Genomic DNA, 20,286 nt, shown 5'->3' with positions numbered 1-20,286 from the left:
GTTGTTCCATGTCCAGTTCTCCCTGTTCTTCTTAACCTGCATACAGGTTTCTCAGATGGAAGGTAAGGTGGTCTGGCATTCCCATCTCTTGAAGAATTTTCCACAGCTTCTTGTGATCCACAGTCAAAGGCTTTGGCATAGTCAATGTAGCAGAAGTAGATGTTTTTCTGGAATTCTCTTCCTGGCAGGAATGACAAATAGAAAAGCCACTTTGGAAACACTGTTTCAGTTTCTTATAAAACTAAGCATGCAATTACCATAAAACCAAGCATTTACCTTCCTGGACATTTATACAGAGAAATGAAGGCTTGTGTTCATATAAAAACCTGTGTATGAATGTTAATAGCAACTTTACAAATAATAGAAAAATACTGGCAACAATTCAAGTGCTATTCAACAGGGGAATGGTTGACCAAACTATTTTACATCCATGCCATGGAATACTACTCAGCAATGAAAAAGAATGGACTGTTGATACATCCAACTAGCTCAACTAGCTTGATGGAGTTCAGGAGTACTATGCTTAATGAATAAGCCAATCCCCCAAAGTTACATATGGTATTATTCCATCTATATAACATTCTCAAAATGACAATATTACAGGAATGAAGAACAGATTAGTGGTTGCCAGGAGACAGAGGAAGGTGGGGCATCGTAGGAGGTGAATAAGAATACACAGAGCTAGTGCAAGGGAGTTCCTTTATGATGCTGGAACAGCTCTGTATCTTAACTGTGGTGATGATTACACAAAATTATACATAGCATAAAATTACATAGAACCAACATACACACAGAGATGCAAACTTTAAAATGGTGAAAACAATATCATCTGTGGTCTGCTTAATGCACCAATGTCAAATTCCTTTTTTTGATATTATACTACACTGTATAAGATATCATTATTGAAAGAAGCTGGAGGAATGATTCACAGGATTTTATAGACTGTTTTTGTGATTTTCTATCTCAAATTTAAAAGATTTTTTTTAAAAAAATTAAGACATTACAGATAAGCCTAAATCCCTTTGGTCACTATCCCTGACTGCATTCACTTCTTCCCCACCCCAGAAGCCACTAATGCTATGAGTTTACTGTGTATCCTTCCATAATTACTTTTTTTATTCACACATATGTGTAGTCACAAAATGAATATATATATATATATATATATATATATATATATATATATATAATTTTGTGTGCTTCCTTCTATGTACATATTATATGGTGTGTGTCATCCATTAACTTGATTTTTTTTCACTCATTGTCACATTTTTAAGATATATCCCTTATTGATATATATATATAGCTTTAATTCATTTATTGTGACTGCTTTATGGCAATCTATTGAACATATATTTTTAATTTAACTTTCTGTATTGTTAGACATTCAAGATGTTTTAAAACTTTTGCAGTGTTGTAGAGGGTTTTCTTGTACATGTCTGCTAATATGTCTTTCTCTAAGGAAGAAATGAAATTGGTGTATCCTAGGTTGCTAACATTTTCAGTTTTAATTAACTGCCAGTGTATACCTCAATTGACTGTACCAGTGTACACTCCCACCATTTTCATATATCCTTGATAAAATTACATCTTATATTCAAAATATAGCATATAAAATCAATCCAATTATGGCAGTCCCAGCATGGTGTCATGTCCAAATAAACATTTGTCTAAAGTCCAAAAATAAAATAAAATAGTTACTTTTGTGTGTTGCCTTTCCTTTAAAATATAATTTTCACCCATTATTTTCCCAAATTCCCACTCATTATGGCATAGCAGATGCTTCCCAGGTGGCACAGTGGTGAAGAATCTGCCTGCAATGCAGGAGATGCAGGGTTGATCCTTGGGTCAGGAAGATCCTCTGGAGAAAGAAATGGCAACTCACTCCAGTAATCTTGCCTGGAAAATCTCATGGACAGAGGAGCCTGGGGCCAGTCCATGGGGTCACAGAGTCAGACACAGTTGAGTGACTGAGCACACACACATGACATAGCAGATACTCTAATCTCTTTCTGTCTCTCTGAGGACTACCTAAAACATTCATATCTAATTATTCTCTTATTAATTGTCTATTTTTTTCTAATGTATATCAAACAAATCCTGGCTTGTTTCATTTCTCTTAACCATTATTCTGATCTTTGGAACAAAGTCCAGGAACAGAGTGTGCCAGGGAAAAATTCTCCTTGGTGGATGTGTGAGTAGAGGTTGTACATATTTTAAAGTCTTTTCTTATCATACATGCTTATGTAAAATACGAGATTAGTTTTACATTTGAACTTTAAGCAGGAAGAATGTCTTCCCATAAGTGGAGTTAAAAAATTCCTCCCCTATGTACACAGTGCACAGTGAAAAAGAAAACATAGCTTCCAGGGAGAAAACAGATAAGAAGTACTCAGATAAGAACAGCTGCAGCAAGAAGTATTAATAAAATCCTTTCTAGTTATGATTACTCTACTCATGCAGTTTCTGTTTCAATAATTCTAAGCCCTTCAGCAGGGCTTTAAATATTCCCATAATTGGTTAACAGATATTTCTAGAGTTCCTGCTGTGTGCAAATTCAAATATTATCTAGTTTGTGAGAAAAGTGGAGCATGTGAAGATTAGGAGATATGGTGTGTGCTCTTAGGGACCTTTTAGTTTAGTTTTGGAGTGTCCTTGTGGTTGAGACACAGAAACTGAGGTCAAACTGCATTGGGTAACATGAGTTCACCACCTATTTGTGTGATCTGGAGTAAGACATTTTAGCTCTCTGAGTCTCCAACTACTAATTTATAAAAGTAATGATAGTATCTATCTCATAGATCTGTTGTGAGGGAAACAGTTCTTTCTGTTCCTGGTGTATCTTATGTGAAGGGTAAATAAAAACATATCTATCTTTTCCTTGATCCTCACTAACTTCTCTATCAAGGAAATGCAAGTCAAAACCACAGTGTGATATCACTTCACACGCCCGTGAATGGCCATAATGAATTTTTTAATGGAAAATTATAAGTATTGGCAAGGCTATGGAAAAATTGGAATCATGATACATTGCTGGTGACAAAATAAAGTAGTTCAGCTGCGGTGGAAAAAAGTTCTAGAATTCCTCAAAAAGTTAAAGATAGAATTGCCATATGACCTCTTGATGAAAGTGAAAAGGTGATGACAATGAAAAAGTTGCTTAAAGGTCAATATTCAGAAAACTAAGATCATGGCATCCGGTTCCATCACTTCATGGAAAATAGATGGGGAAACAGTGGCTGACTTAATTTTTCTGGGCTCAAAAATCACTGCAGATGGTGATTGCAGCCATGAAATTAAATGACACTTACTCCCTGTAAGGAAAGTTTTGACCAACCTAGACAGCATATTAAGAAGCAGAGACATTACTTTGTCAACAAAGGTCCTTATAATCGAGGCTGTGATTTTTCCAGTAGTCATGTATGAATGTGAGAGTTGGACTATAAAGAAAGCCGAGCGCCAAAGAATTTATGCCTTTGAACTGTGGTGTTGTAGAAGACTCTTGAAAGTCCCTTGGACTGCCAGGAGATCCAACCAGTCCATCCTAAAGGAGATCAGTCCTGGGTGTTCATTGGAAGGACTGATATTGAAGCTGAAATTCCAATACTTTGGCCACCTAATGTGAAGAGCTGACTCTCTTGAAAAGACCCTGATGTTGGGAAAGATTGAAGGCAGGAGGAGAAGAGGACGACACAGAATAAGATGGCTGGATGGCATCAGCGACTCAATGGACATGAGTTTGGGTAAACTCCAGGAGTTGGTGATGGACAGGGAGGCCTGGCATGCTGTGGTTCATGGGGTTGCAAAGAGTCAGACATGACTGAGTGACTGAACTGAACTGAACTTCAATTGTACAAAAACTTGTACATGAGAGTTCATAGTATTTTTATTTATTTGTAGTAGTGAAAAGTTTTGGTGGAGTGCAATCTAAACAAAATGTGCTTTATCCATACACTGGCATATTATTCAGCTTTAAAAAGTAAAAAATTCAAATACATGATGGAATGCTTGAAAACTGGGAAAGGAGTACAACAAGGTTGTATATTGTCACCCTGTTTATTTACATTATATGCAGAGTGCATCATGCAAAATGCCAGGTTGGAAGACTCACAAGCTGGAATCAAGATTACAGGGAGAAATAACAATCTCTGATATGTAGATGACACCACCCTAATGAGTTGTTCAGTTCAGTCGATCAGTAGTGTCTGACTTTTTGCAACCCCATGAATCGCAGCACACCAGGCCTCCCTGTCCATCACCAACTGCCAGAGTTCACTCAAACTCCTGTCCATCGAGTCGGTGATGCCATCCAGCCATCTCATCTTTTGTCATCCACTTCTCCTCCTGTCCCCAATCCCTCCCAGCGTCAGAGTTTTTTCCAGTGAGTCAACTCTTCGCATTAGGTGGCCAAAGAATTGGAATTGCATCTTCAACATCACTCCTTCCAATGAACACCCAGGACTGATCTCCTTGAGAATGTACTGGTTGGATCTCCTTGCAGTCCAAGGAACTCTCAAGAGTCTTCTCCAACACCACAGTTCAAAAGCGTCAGTTCTTCGGTGCTCAGCTTTCTTCAGAGTCCAGCTCTTGCATCCATACATGACCACTGGAAAAACCATAGCCTTGACTAAACGGACCTTTCTAGGTTGCTAACTTTCCTTCCAAGGAGTAAGTATTTTTTGATTTCATGGCTGCAATCACTATCTGCAGTGATTTTGGAGCCCCCAAAATAAAGTCAGTACTGTTTCCACTGTTTCCCCATCTATTTCCCATGAAGTGATGGGACCAGATGCCATGATCTTAGTTTTCTGAATGTTGAGCTTTAAACCAACTTTTTCACTCTCCTCTTTCACTTTCATCAAGAGGCTCTTTAGCTCCTCTTCACTTTCTGCCATAAGGGTGGTGTCATCTGCATATCTGAGGTTATTAGTATTTCTCCCGGCAATCTTGATTCCAGCTTGTGCTTCTTCCAGCCCAGCGTTTCTCATGATGTACTCTGCATATAAGTTAAATAAGCAGGGGGACAATATACAGCCTTGCCATACTCCTTTTCCTGTTTGGAGCCAGTCGGTTGTTCCATGTCCAGTTCTAACTGTTGCTTCCCGACCTGCATATGGGTTTCTCAAGAGACAGGTCAGGTGGTCTGGTATTCCCATTTCTTTTAGCATTTTCCATAGTTTATTGTGATCCACACAGTCAAAGGCTTTGGCATTGTCAATAAAGCAGAAATAGATGTTTTTCTGGAACTCTCTTGCTTTTTGATGATCCAGTGGATGTTGGCAATTTGATCTCTGGTTCCTCTGCCTTTTCTAAAACCAGCTTGAACATCTGGAAGTTCACGGTTCACGTATTGCTGAAGCCTGGCTTGGAGAATTTTGAGCATTACTTTACTAGCGTGTGAGATGAGTGCAATTGTGTGGTAGTTTGAGCATTCTTTGGCATCACCTTTCTTTGGGGTTGGAATGAAAACTGACCTTTTCCAGTCCTGTGGCCACTGCTGAGTTTTCCAAATTTGCTGGCATATTGAGTGCAGCACTTTCACAGCATCATCTTTCAGGATTTGAAACAGCTCAACTGGAATTCCATCACCTCCACTAGCTTTGTTTGTAGTAATGCTTTCTAAGGCCCACTTGACTTCACATTCCAAGATGTCTGGCTCTAGGTGAGTGATTACACCATCGTGATTATCTGGGTCATGAAGATCTGTTTTGTACAGTTCTTCTGTGTATTCTTGCCACCTCTTCTTAATATCTTCTACTTCTGTTAGATCCATACCATTTCTGTCCTTTATCGAGACCATCTTTGCATGAGATGTTCCCTTGGTATCTCTAATTTTCTTGAAGAGATCTCCAGTCTTTCCCATTTTGTTTTTTTCCTCTATTTCTCTGCATTGATTGCTGAAGGCTTTCTTATCTCTTCTTGCTGTTCTTTGGAACTCTGCATTGAGATGCTTATATCTTTCCTTTTCTCCTTTGCTTTTCACTTCTCTTCTTTTCACAGCTATTTGTAAGGCCTCCCCAGCCAGCGATTTTGCTTTTTTGCATTTCTTTTCCATGGAGATGGTCTTGATCCCTGTCTCCTGTACAATGTCACAAACCTCCGTCTATAGTTCACCAGGCACTCTATCTATCAGATCTAGGCCCTTAAATCTATTCCTCACTTCCACTGTATGCTGGAGCAGCCGTGAAGAGATACCCCACACCCAAGGTAAGAGAAACCCAAGTAAGATGGTAGGTGTTGCAAGAGGGCATCAGAGGGCAGGCCCACTGAAACCATAATCACAGAAAACTAGTCAATCTAATCACACTAGGACCACAGCCTTGTCTAACTCAATGAAACTAAGCCATGCCTATGGGGCAACCCAAGATCGGTGGGTCATGGTGGAGAGGTCTGACAGAATGTGGTCCACTGGAGAAGGGAATAGCAAACCACTTCAGTATTCTTGCCTTGAGAACCCCATGAACAGTATGAAAAGGCAAAATGATAGGATACTGAAAGAGGAACTCCCCAGGTCAGTAGGTGCCCAACATGCTACTGGAGATCAGTGGAGAAATAACTCCAGAAAGAATGAAGGGATGGAGCCAAAGCAAAGAAAATACGCAGCTGTGGATGTGACTGGTGATAGAAGCAAGATCCGATGCTGTAAAGAGCAATACTGCATAGGAACCTGAAATCTCAGGTCCATGAATCAAGGCAAATTGGAAGTGGTCAAACAAGAGATGGCAAGAGTGAATGTTGATATTCTAGGAATCAGTGAACTTAAATGAACTAGAATGGGTGAATTTAACTCAGATGACCATTATATCTACTACTGTGGGCAGGAATCCCTCAGCAGAAATGGAGTAGCCATCATGGTCAACAAAAGAGTCCGAAATGCAGTACCTGGATGCAATCTCAAAAACGACAGAATGATTTCTGTTCATTTCCAAGGCAAACCATTCAATATCACAGTAATCCAAGTCTATGCCCCAACCAGTAATGCTGAAGAAGCTGAAGTTGAACGGTTCTATGAAGACCTACAAGACCTTTTAGAACTAACACCCAAAAAAGATGTCCTTTTCATTATAGGGGACTCAAATGCAAAAGTAGGAAGTCAAGAAACACCTGGAGTAACAGGCAAATTTGGCCTTGGAATGCGGAATGAAGCAGGGCAAAGACTAATAGAGTTTTGCCAAGAAAATGCACTGGTCATAGCAAACACCCTCTTCCAACAACACAAGAGAAGACTCTACACATGAACATCACCAAATGGTCAACACCAAAATCAGATTGATTATATTCTTTGCAGCCAAAGATGGAGAAGCTCTATACAGTCAACAAAAAGAAGACCAGGAGCTGACTGTGGCTCAGATCATGAACTCCTTATTAGCAAATTCAGACTCAAATTGAAGAAAGTAGGGAAAACCAGTAGACCATTCAGGTATGACCTAAATCAGGCTTCCCTGTCCATCACCAACTCCCAGAGATTGCTCAAACTCATGTCCATCAAGTTCGGTGATGCTAAAAGTCCTATGTATAAGCTATGGTTTCTCAATTCTTGCTTGGAGAATTCCATGGACACTACAGTCCATGTGATCGCATAGAGTTGAACACAACTGAGCAACTAGCATGTTTTTTCCAGTAGCCATGTATGGATGTCAGAGTTGGACCTTAAAGAAGGCTGAGCATTGAAGAATTGATGCTTTTGAACTGAAGTGCTAGAGAAGATTCTTGAGCATCCCTTGGACAGCCAGGAGATCAAACCAGTCAATCCTAAAGGAAATCAACCCTGAATTTCACTGGAAGGACTGATGCTGAAGCTGAAGCTCTAATACTTTGGTTACCTGATGTGAAGAACCAACTCATTGGAAAAGACCCTGATGCTGGGAAAGACTGAGGACAGGAGGAGAAGGGGTGGCAGAGGATGAGATGGTTGGATGGCATCACTGACTCAATGGACATGAGTTTGAGCAAACTCTGGATGATAGTGGAGGACAGAGAAGCCTGGAGTGTTGCAGTCCATGGGGTCACACAGAGTCGGATACAATTTAGCAACTAAACAACAACAACAAGTAACATGGATGAACACTGGAAACAGTATGTGAAGTGAAATAAGCCAGACACAAAAGGAGAAATACTGTATAACTCCATTTATGTCAAATATTTTATATATTTATGTTACAGTAAGAAAGAAAGTGTGTGCCTATTATACAGGGTGAAGTAAGTCAGAAAGAAAAGCACAGTTAATACAGTATATTAACAAATATATATGGAATTTAGAAAGATGGTATCGATGACCCTATATATGAGACAGCAAAAGAGACACAGATGTAAAGAACAGACTTTTGGACTCTGTGGGAGAAGGAGAGGGTGGGATGATTTGAGAGAATAGCATTGAAACATGTATATTACCATATGTGAAACAGATTGCCAGTTCAGGTTCGATACATGAGACAGGGTGCTCAGGGCCAGTGCACTGGGATGACCTAGAGGGATGGGATGGGGAGGGGGGTGGAAGGGGGGTTCTGGATGGGGAACACATGTACACCCATGGCTGATTCATATCAATGTATGGCAAAAACCACTACAGTATTGTTAAGTAATTAGCCTCCAATTAAAATGAATAAATTAATTTAATTAAAAAAGAAAGAAAGTGTGTCTGTGTAACCCAATTTTCCCTTCTCTTCTTGTGAGTTAGACTGCCCACAATAAGCATGCAACACTACAAGGTGTGCAATTTATTTATTATAGCCTGGTGACTTTGGCAGGAGGGATTGCAGGGTTGAGAAAGAAGAGGGAAGAGAGTCTAGGACTCAAAACATCTTGCCACTCTGGGGTTTTGGAGATAAGCCAGGTGGGGGTTTGGGACAAAATTGTTTGAATATTTTAAAAGTGTAATTCAAACCAACTCCAAAACCCTGTTAGTGTGTTGGGGGGGAGGGGGCGTGTTTCATGGTAATCCTACAGTAGAAATTTTGGCCAAATGCTAAGAGATAGTAGGAGTGTTGGAGAAACTAGAACAGCGTGAACAGGTGACATCCTATCATAATATGTGTTTTCACAAGGGCAGGCAGACACAACGCTGTGCAGAAGATCTTCTGAGGTAGTTTGTTTGAAAGCAGCCAGTGAAGTGTGACTCCTTCAGGCATGTCTGACTCTTTGTGACCCCATGGACTATACAGTTCATGGACTTCTCCAGGCAGGAATACTGGAGTGGGTAGCCTTTCCCTTCTCCAGGGGATCTTCCCAACCCAGGGATCGAACCCAGGTCTCCCACATCGTGGGCGGATTCTTTCCCAGCTGAGCCACCAGGGAAGCCCAAGAATACTGGAGTAGGTAGCCTATCCCTTCTGCAGCGGATCTTCCCAACCCAGGAATTGAACCGGGGTCTCCTGCATTGCAGGCGGGTTCTTTACCAACTTGAGCTGTCAGGGAAGCCCTAACCTACCACAGTAATGGGAAAACTGAGATGACCTTTCCCTGAGAATATCTTGCCATCTATATCTCCACAAAGTGTGGCTTTGGTTTCACTTTGAATTCCACAGAGAGGGAGTTTTCCTGGCAAATGCAATTTAAAATGTTTCTCTCAGTGAAACATACAGAACATATGGAAAAACACTAATCTCACAGAGAGAATTAGCTACACACACACGCACACACACATACAATCACACCCCACAAGAAAAATGTAGTACATGAGCACAGACACAGGACACTGACGTCAGAGAGACAGAGCTACAGCCTCACACAACCATTGCTCACATCATACAGAGTGTCACTAGAGTGACACAAACTCTTTCACAGAAACCTGCACCACTTTTAGGAATGACTCCTTTGACTTGGCCTGGGGCCACTCTACCAGTGGATTATTTCATAGCAGCATTATAGGTCATATCTATATTTTCAGACTCACCCAATTCATTGGATTGAGTCTTAAGGGCTCTTTTTTAAAAAAAAAAAATTATTCTTTAATTGGAGGATAATTGCTTTACAGAATTGTGTTTGTTTCTGCCAAACATCAACATGAATCAGATATATATATATATATATATATATATATCCCCTTCTTCTTGAACCTCCCTCTCACCCCAACCTTCCAGAGCCCCGGTTTGAGTTCCCCGAGTTATAGAACAAATTCCCATTGACTATATATTTTACATATGGTAATGTAAGTTTCCATGTTGCTCTGTTAATACATCTTAGGAGCTCTTTCTGATGTGTGTCTGATTCAAAATTTGGTTTAGGAAAACATGGAAATGAAGAAGAATGTAATGGTAAATAACCAAGTGCAAAGCCCCTTTACTAACTTCCAATAATGTCAGAACTTATGTCTAAGGAATACAGAAGCATTTTTCAATTCCTACTCCCTTGTTGTTTAGTCACTCAGTTGTGTCCAACTCTGTGACTGCATGAACTGTAGCCTGCCAGGCTCCTCTATCCATGGGATTCTCCAGGCAAGAATACTGGAGTGGGTTGCCATTTCCTCCTCCAGGGGATCTTCCTGCCCCAGGGATTGAACACCCATCTCTTATGTCTTCTGCCTTGGCAGGCAGATTCTTTACCACTGAGTCACTGGGGAAGCCCTCCTAGTCCCTTCCTACCCCTCAAACATTCCTTGTGCAGAACTTAGTGCGACATCAGTCTCAGGAGCAAAATAAGACTAGAGAAAACTAAGACAGAGAAATCCACCTCCTCTCAGACCAATTTTAATTCCCTAAAATTTGTTTAAATCAAAGACAGTTAATTAGAAGGGGTAAAGTTATGAGAAAAGCAAGAGAGTTCCAGAAAAAAACATCTATTTCTGCTTTATTGACTATGCCAAAGCCTTTGACTGTGTGGATCAAAATAAACTGAGGAAAATTCTGAAAGAGATGGGAATACCAGACCACCTGACCTGCCTCTTGAGAAACCTGTATGCAGGTCAGGAAGCAACAGTTAGAACTGGACATGGAACAACAGACTGTTTCCCAATAGGAAAAGAAGTACGTCAAGGCTGTATATTGTCACCCTGCTTATTTAACTTATATGCAGAGTACATCATGAGAAATGCTGGACTGGAAGAAACACAAGCTGGAATCAAGATTGCCGGGAGAAATGTCAATAACTTCAGATATGCAGATGACATCAACCTTATGGCAGAAAGTGAAGAGGAACTAAAAAGACTCTTGATGAAAGTGAAAGTGGAGAGTGAAAAAGTTGGTTTAAAGCTCAACATTCAGAAAACGAAGATCATGGCATCTGGTCCCATCACTTCATGGGAAGTAGATGAGGAAATAGTGGAAACAGTGTCAGACTTTATTTTGGGGGCTCCAAAATCACTGCAGATGGTGATTGTAGCCATGAAATCAAAAAACGCTTACTCCTTGGAAGGAAAGTTATGACCAACCTAAATAGTATATTCAAAAGCAGAGACATTACTTTGCCAACAAAGGTCCATCTAGTCAAGGCTATGGTTTTTCCAGTAGTCATGTATGGATGTGAGAGTTGGACTGTGAAGAAAGCTGAGCACCGAAGAATTGATGCTTTTGAACTGTGGTGTTGGAGAAGACTCTTGAGAGTCCCTTGGACTGCAAGGAGATCCAACCAGTCCATTCTCAAGGAGAGCAGTCCTGGGTGTTCTTTGGAAGGACTGATGCTAAAGCTGAAACTCCAATATGTTGGCCACCTGATGTGAAGAGTTGACTCATTGGAAAAGACTCTGATGCTGGGAGGGATTGGGGGCAGGAAGAGAAGGGGATGACAGAGGATGAGAGGGCCGGATGGCTTCGCTGACTCGATGGACATGAGTTTGAGTGACCTCCAGGAGTTGGTGATGGACAGGGAGGCCTGGCATGCTGCAATTCATGGGTCACGAAGAGTTGGACATGAATGAGCGACTGAAATGAACTGAAGGTAGTTAGTGTTCCATAGTGTTCAAGTGTTTCCTTGAAGTAGTGGTAAAGGTGTTTGACTTATTACTTAACTGTTTGTCATTAAGGGTGCATCACAGACCTTGTTGTAATATTAAGTTACATCATTACTAAGGAGTCCATAAGACTGGAGACTAGTTCAAAGATCATCATGAAGTGCAGGTACTGAGAATGACTGACAACTTGTGCTGCTGACCTCAACCTGCAGGAATAACAGACAAAAACTTGTGTTGATGGGAGTCATCTGTGAGGGCAGCAGCTAAATGTTTAGGCTTGGGAGATCTTACAATACCTTATATTTATCTTCTAAACATAAATCATCCTTAACTCTAGGAGAGATACTGATATCTCAATAGTCTTCTAGTTGAGCAAATAAAACAATTTGCCCTTGAGCAATTTTTTAACCTCATTGAGGATCAATTTCCCATTTGAACACAATAGTACTTACCTCCTAAGTTCGTTGTGAGAGTTAATTGAGATAAAATGTATAATTAACCTTGCATAACACTTAGTGCATAATAGGAACCAACAGTTATTAATATTATTATTTTCACTAGCAAATTACCAGGGCTGAAGGCTCTGAAACACTGGGTAGGAAATTGAGCCAGGCATAGAGACCTTGAATTGTAACCTGGACTTCAGATTCCTCATCCAGAGGGTGGGACAAGGCATAAGAGTTACACTTGGCACAAGTCCAAACTGCATGACTGCACAAACACTGTAACTGTTCTGTATTCAGACACATTTGAAAGGATTTTTCCAGCATAAGTTTCTAAATGTGCTGCTTGTTTTGTAATTCAATCTAGGGCAGCAGCGGCAGCAGTGCTATCATTATTTACATTTCTGCCTCTCAGTCTTGGATCCAAGATATTTGCAGCAGTATGAACTGGCACGTAGCAAAATTCTTCTCTTTTCTGAAAATAGTATTTCATCTTACTCTCTTTTATACCCATGCACAAATAAATATTAATAATCTTTTACATTGCTTTGTTCTTGGGACATTTGGACAAGAATAATTTATAAAAATAAACTGTCTGATCCAGACACTGTAAATAGTTTCATGTTAAATTTTTCATAGTGCTTTGATATTAAGAACATTTTCAGTTGAGAGGAGCCTTGTTAGCAACATATTAACTTTCTAATATTATTACTTTTCTTCATCTTAATCAACAAAAGACAATACAGAAACCTTATGAACAATTGGAAAATCTCACCTTCAATTAACTTTTCTATTCTCCAGGATTTTATGTGTAAAAAAAGTAACTTGGATAGCTGTGAAATGCTCAATTTATAATTGTAAATGGGAGTAAACCAAATTGATTTATGTGTTTGTTAAGTCTTAAGATGGTTTTAATAATGACCAGTTACTTTTTACCCAGCTTTATCCTGGTTGTTTTTGGAGTCTTACATTCTCTAACATTAATAAATAACTGCACATCTGCATTAGTCTTTCTTCACTAGAGTGCCCTCAAGTTCTGGAAGGACTAACCTCGTTGATCTACAGTAGACTGCTACACAAGCCCAGTAAATGAATTTTTGCCATATTCCAACCAGTCTAGACTAGAATCATGGGGACAAACAGTTTTTGAAAGATGAATCATTGAATAGTCAGGACTGTTTTATGTAAGAAGGCCACTGGAAGTCACTCTCCATACAAGATATCCAAATACTGAATTTCTGTATTTCTGCCTATATTTCTATTTACTCCTTCTCTGAATCCCTTATTGTCTTCTCTTGGCTCCAAAGTATGAATCTGGGACCATATGTATCTCCAAGTAAATGGTCAACCTTCAAGTGTCCTGCTGCTGCTGCTGCTAAGTCGCTTCAGTCGTGTCCGACTCTGTGCAACCCCTCAGATGGCAGCCTACCAGGCTCCTCTGTCCCTGGGATTCTCCAGGCAAGAACACTGGAGTGGGTTGCCATTGCCTTCTCCAATCAAGTGTCCTAAGTATTACATTGTTTCTGAAGCATAACATAAATTTTTACTAAATTAAAGGGGAACCACAAGGCTTCACACTTAATGGCTCCTGATTCAAAATTAATTTTTCTTCCTTAGATGCCTAAATTACCCCAGCACACAATTACAAAATCTTGCTTTGAAAAGGGCCCTCGAGCTTAATCTAATTTTTGACTCAGAGCAGGATTCATTTTTATCGGGTTGTGTAGTTTATAAATCAGTCTCTGATTGGGTACTTAGCTGATAAAGATACTACATTAGTTGTCAGAAAAGTATTTCTTAAAATTTTATTTGAGTAAAGGTTAATGGGTCCCACGTAAGAAGAGATATTTCTGTTTTCATTTAAAATGTTGTTCTATGAAATTATCTCTAAATGAATAAAACATGGCATATTTTAACTGGAAGTACTCCTGATATTTCTATCTCCTTTAGTCCATATTCCAAAAATGTCCCCTCTTTCAGGCTATCAGCCCTATTGCAGCAACCCAAACATCAGTGCCAAAACCAAAACTGATTTTTCCTATTACATTAATAATAATTTTACAGTATGGTGGCAGGAAATGCACTTTCAGTTCACTGGCTCTAGCTATTATACTATGTGGAAACAACTTCCTGGAAGGCAGCCAGGTCACTTGGCTTACAGTCCAACCCTGAGGAAGACAAGAGGGGAAACTATGCCACCTGACCAAAAGCATTATTGAAACCCTCTAGAGCAGGGTTTCTCAACTCTCTGTAGTGAAGGATCATTTTAAAAAATCCAATCTGCCATTGACTTTTGTAAAGTAGGAAATCATGCACTTGGATTTAGCAGTCATGTCAAAATATGCTAAAATGTTCTAAATAGTTACACTTATCATTATATATTTGATCAGTATACTTATCATACTTGTCTGATTTATATGTTGATCATACTTATCAGAGGTTGGTAGCAAGCAGTTTTAAGACGGTATTAGTCTGTGGAGCACATAGTGGAAAAGAAAGGATGAGAATTATATTTGGCAATGTAATCCTTTGAGTACAGTTCAGGTGATATGCTAGTTCAAGCTTCCCTGCTGCTAGTAAACACCAAATATGCATATGGTAAATACAACTGATGGCCATATTTAAACACCTGGTTATGCCAATCATATCAATGAAACCAAGTGACATTTATAAATCATATTTAAAATAGCTTCATAATGAAATCTTGGCTAATCAAATGCAAACAGGAAAAATATGTTTGTCTAATGATAAGCTGTATAATTTTTTCATAGATAGATAATTAACAGAAATAGAGGTTAAGAAGTGGCATGGCCACGCAGGCAAAAGAGAGACAACCCAAAAAGTATCAGAGATAGCAAGGAAAGAAAGGAAACCAGCCATGGGATGACAGATGGTGTATTTAGTTAAAGGACTGAGGAATAATTACATGAATTTCTCGTGCCCACTCTGTCATTGATACTTGCGCCTGAATTAAAATTTTAAATGAAAAATTCTGATATTGAAGGCTATCAGATGGGGTGTTAAGGATGAAGAACAGGGTAGTACTTCATGAATGTCTGGTGCTACATGGAATCAGAAGGCTGATTAGAAGCTGATAATCCACCCTGAAGGGGAAACTTATTTTTTTTCCCCTTCTCCAATGTGAACTAGGGATATAACAATCGGATTCTACATCAAATGCCAAGGGAACATGAATTTTTACATTTACAGAGGATGTGAATTCCAGTCAAAAACACTTTATAATCTAAATCTTCATGTATAAACATGCACAGGCAACCAAGAATCACCCAAATATTGCAGTTCAGTTGCTCAGTCGTGTCCATTCTTTGGGACCCCATGGACTGCAGCAAGTGAGTCTTCCTTGTCCATCACCAACTCCCAAAGCTTGCTCAAACTCATGTCCATAGAGTCGCTGATGCCATCCAACCATCTCACCCTTTGTCACCATCTTCTGCTCCTGCCTTCAATCTTTCTGAGCATCAGGGCCTTTTCTAATGAGTCATTTCTTCACGTCAGGTGGCCAACGTATTGGAGTTTCAACTTCAGCATCAGTCCTTCCAAGGAATATTCAGGATTGATTTCCTTTAGGATTGACTGGTTTGATTTCCTTGCTGTCCAAGGGACTCTGAAGAGTGTTCTCCAACACCACAGTTGAAAAGTATCAGTGCTCAGCTTTCTTTATGGTCCAACTCTCACATCCATACATGACTAATGGATAAACCATAGCTTTGACTATATGTACCTATGTTGGCAAAGTAATGTCTCTGCTTTTTAATATGCTGTCTAGGTTGGTCATAGCTTTTCTTCCCAGGAGCAAGTGTCTTTTAATTTCACAGCTGCTGTCACCATCTGCAGTGATTTTGGAGCCCAAGAAAATAAAAAACTGTCATTGTTTCCATTGTTTCTCCATGTATTTGCCATGAAGTATTGGGACAGCATGCCATGATCTTAATTTTCCGAATACTGAGTTTTAAGCCATCTTTTAAACTCTCCTCTTTCACTTTCATCAAGAGGCTCTTTAGTTCTTCTTCACTTTCTGCCATAAGGGTGGTGTCATCTGCATGTCTGAAGTTATTGATATATCTCTCTGCAATCTTGATTCCAGCTTGTGCTTCATCCAGCCCAGCATTTCGCATGATATACTCTACATACAATTTAAATAAGCAGGGTGACAATATACAGCCTTGACGTACTCCTTTCCCAATTTGGAACCAGTCTGTTGTTCCTTGTCTGGTTCTAACTATTGCTCCTTGACCTGCATACAGATTTCTCAGGAGGTAGGTAAGGTGGTCTGGTATTCCCATCTCTTTAAGACTTTTCCAGTTTGTTGTGATCCACACAACCAAAGGCTTTGGTGTAATAAATAAAGCAGAAATAGATGTTTTTTTGGAACTCTCTTGCTTTTTTGATGATCCAACGGATGTTGGCAATTTGATCTCTGGTTCTTTTGCCTTTTCTAAATCCAGCTTGAATATCTGGAAGTTCTCAGTTCATGTACTGTTGATCCTAGATTGGAGAATTTTGAGCATTACTTTCCTAGTGTGTGAGATGAGCACAATTGTGTGGTAGTTTAAGCATTCTTTGGCATTGCCTTTCTTTGGGATTGAAATGAAAACGGACCTTTTCCAGTGCTGTGGCCACTGCTGAGTTTTCCAACTTTGCTGGCACATTGAGTGCAGCACTTTCACAGCATCATCTTTAGGATTTGAAATAACTCAGCTGGAATTCCATCATCTCCACTAACTTTGTTCTAGTGATGCTTCCACTTGACTTCCCATTCCAGGATGTCTGGCTCTAGGTGAGAGATCATACCATCGTGGTTATCTGGGTCATTAAGATCCTTTTTGTATAGTTCTTCTGTGTATTCTTTCCACCTCTTCTTAACATCTGCTTCTGTAAGGTCCATACCATTTCTGTCCTTTATTGTGCCCATCTTTGCATGAAATGTTCTCTTGGTATCTCTAATATTCTCGAAGAGATCTCTAGACTTTCCTATTCTATTATTTTCCTCTATTTCTTTGTACTGATCACTTAGGAAGGTTTTCTTATCTCTCCTTGCTATTCTTTGGAATTCTGAATTCAGGTGAGTATGTCTTTCCTTTTCTCCTTTGCCTTCCACTTATCTTCTTTTCTCAGCTATTTGTAAGACTGCCTCAGACAACCATTTTGTCATTTTACATTCCTTTTTCTTTGGGATGGTTTTGATCCCTGCCTCCTGTACAATATCATGAACCTCCGTTCATCATTCTTCAGGCACTCTGTTTATCAGATCTAATCCCTTGAATCTATTTGTCACTTCCACTGTATAATTGTAAGGGATTTGATTTAGGTCATACCTGAAAGGTCTGGTGGTTTTCCCTACTTTCTTCAATTAAAGTCTGAATTTTGTAATAAGGAGTTCATGATATTTACCAAATATTTAGTAAAAAGTAAGAACATTTGAGTCACCAGACTCAACAAACAAAATAATTGATGTCTAAGGAAATAATAAATGAAGAAAATAGAAAGAACTGTATTTATTATTATTAATAATTAGTTGCTCAGTCTTGTCTGACTGTTTGTGACACCATGGACTGTAGTGCACCAGGCTCCTTTGTCCATGGAATTCTCCAGGCAGGAATAATGGCCTGTATTGCCATTTCCTTCTCCAGAGGATCTTCCCAAACAAGGGATCGAAACTGGGTTTACTGCATCTCCTGCAGTGCAGGCGGATTCTTTACCAACTGATTCATTAAATTAGTATTTAGAGAAAGATTCATCATGTCATTAAATATCTCACATTTGTGAAATAAAAATAAGCCCCTATCCCAAAAGGAAAATACCCAGAGATATTGTTTCTAAACATACATCATCCATGAAGGCTAGTCTAAGCATAATCAAATATTTACTGAGTGGCTACTATGTGCCAGCTACTCTGTTAGACACTGGGGATACAGCAGTGAGTTAAAAACACAAAAATCCCTGTCCTAAAGGAGCTTATATTTTAGTGGGAGATTTTGTTGTTGTTGCTGAGTCATGTCCGACTCTTTAGGACCCCATGGATGGCAGCATGCCAGGCTCCCTTGTCCTTCACTATCTCCTGGAGTTTGCTCAAATTTGTGTCCATCGAGTGGATGATGCCATCCAACCATCTCATCCTCTGTTGCCATCTTCTCCTCTCACCATCAACCTGTCCCAGCATCAGGGTCTTTTCCAATGACTCAGTTCTTCCCATAAGGTGGCCAAGGTATTGGAGCTTCAGCTTCAGCATCAGTCCTTCTAATGAATGTTCAGGGTTGATTTCCTTTAGAATTGACTGGTTTGATCTCTTTGCTGTTTAAGGGACTCTCAAGAGTCTTCTTCAGCACCACAACTCAAAAGCTTTAATTCTTCAATTCTCAGTCTTCTTTATGGTTCAACTCTCACATCCATGTAAGACTACTGGAAAAGCAATAGCTTTGACTATATGGACCATTGTCAGCAATGTGTTGTCTCCACTTTTTAATACACTGTCTAGATTTGTCATGGCTCTCCTTCCAAGGAGCATCTTTTAATTTCATGGCTGCAATCACTGTCCACAGTGATTTCGGAGCTCAAGAAAATAAAAGCTGTCACTGTTTCCACTTTTTCCCCTTCTAAATGTCATGAAGTGATGGACCACATGCCATGATCTTAGTTTTTTGATTGTTGAGTTTCAAGCCAGTTTTGTCACTCTCCTCTTTCATCCTCATCAAGAGGCTCTTTAGTTCCTCTTCAGTTTCTGCTATTAGAGTGGTATCATCTGCATATCTGAGGTTGTTGATATTTCTCCCTGCATTCTTGATTCCAGCTTGTAGTTCATCCAGCCTAGCATTTCACATTGTGTACTCTACATATGTTAAATAAACAGGGTGACAATATACACCCTTATCATACTCCTTTTCCTAGTTTGAACAAGTCTGTTGTTTCATGCCCGGTTCTAACTGTTGCTTCTTGACCTGCATACAGATTTCCCAGGAGACACGTAGTGTGGTCTGGTATTCCCATCTCTTTAAGAATTTTCCACAATTTGCTGTGATCAGTGTAGTCAATGAGCAGAAATAGATGTTTTCTGGAATTCTCTTGCTTTCTCTTTGGTCCAACAAACGTTGGAAATTTGACCTCTCATTCCTCTGCCTTTTCTAAATCCAGCTTGAAAAAGTGAAAGTGAAGTCGCTCAGTCGTGTCCGACTCTGCAACCCCATGGAAAGTAGCCTACCAGGCTCCTCCGTCCATGGGATTTTCCAGACAAGAATACTGGAGTGGGTTGCCATTTCCTTCTCCAGGAGATCTTCCCAACCCGGGGATTGAACCTGGGTCTCCTGCATTGTAGGCAGATGCTTTACTGTCTGAGCCACCAGGGAAGTCCCAAATCCAGCTTGAACATCTGCAATTTCTTGGTTCAAGTATTGTTGATGTCTAGCATTAAAGATTTTTGAGCATAACCTTTCTAGTATGTGAAATGGGCACAATTGTATAGTTTTTTGAACATTCTTTGGCATTGCCCTTCCTTGGGATTGGAACAAAAACTGACCGTTTCCAGTCCTGTGGCCACTGCTGAGATTTCCAAATTTGCTGACATATTGAGTGCAGCAGTTTCATGCATTATCTTTTAGGATTTGAAATAGCTCAGCTGGAATTCTGTTACCTCCACTAGCTTTGCTTGTAGTAATTCTTTCTAAGGGCTACTTGACTTCTGACTCTAGGATGTCAGGCACTAGGTGAGTGGCCACACCATTGTGGTTGTCTGAGTCATTAAGACCTTTTCTGTATAGTTTTTCTGTGTATTCTTGCAACCTTTTCTTAATCTCTTCTGCTCCTGTTAGGTCCTTACTGTTTCTGTCTTTTATCATGCCCATCCAGTTTTCTTGAAGAGATCTCTAGTCTTTCCCATTCTATTGTTTTCCTCCACTTGTTTGCATTGTTCACTTAAGAAGATTTTCTTATCTCCCCTTGCTATTC

The sequence above is a fragment of the Budorcas taxicolor genome, chromosome X, assembly GCF_023091745.1.
Source record: "Budorcas taxicolor isolate Tak-1 chromosome X, Takin1.1, whole genome shotgun sequence".
Lineage (NCBI taxonomy): Eukaryota > Metazoa > Chordata > Mammalia > Artiodactyla > Bovidae > Budorcas > Budorcas taxicolor.
This window is presented reverse-complemented; position numbering follows the sequence as displayed.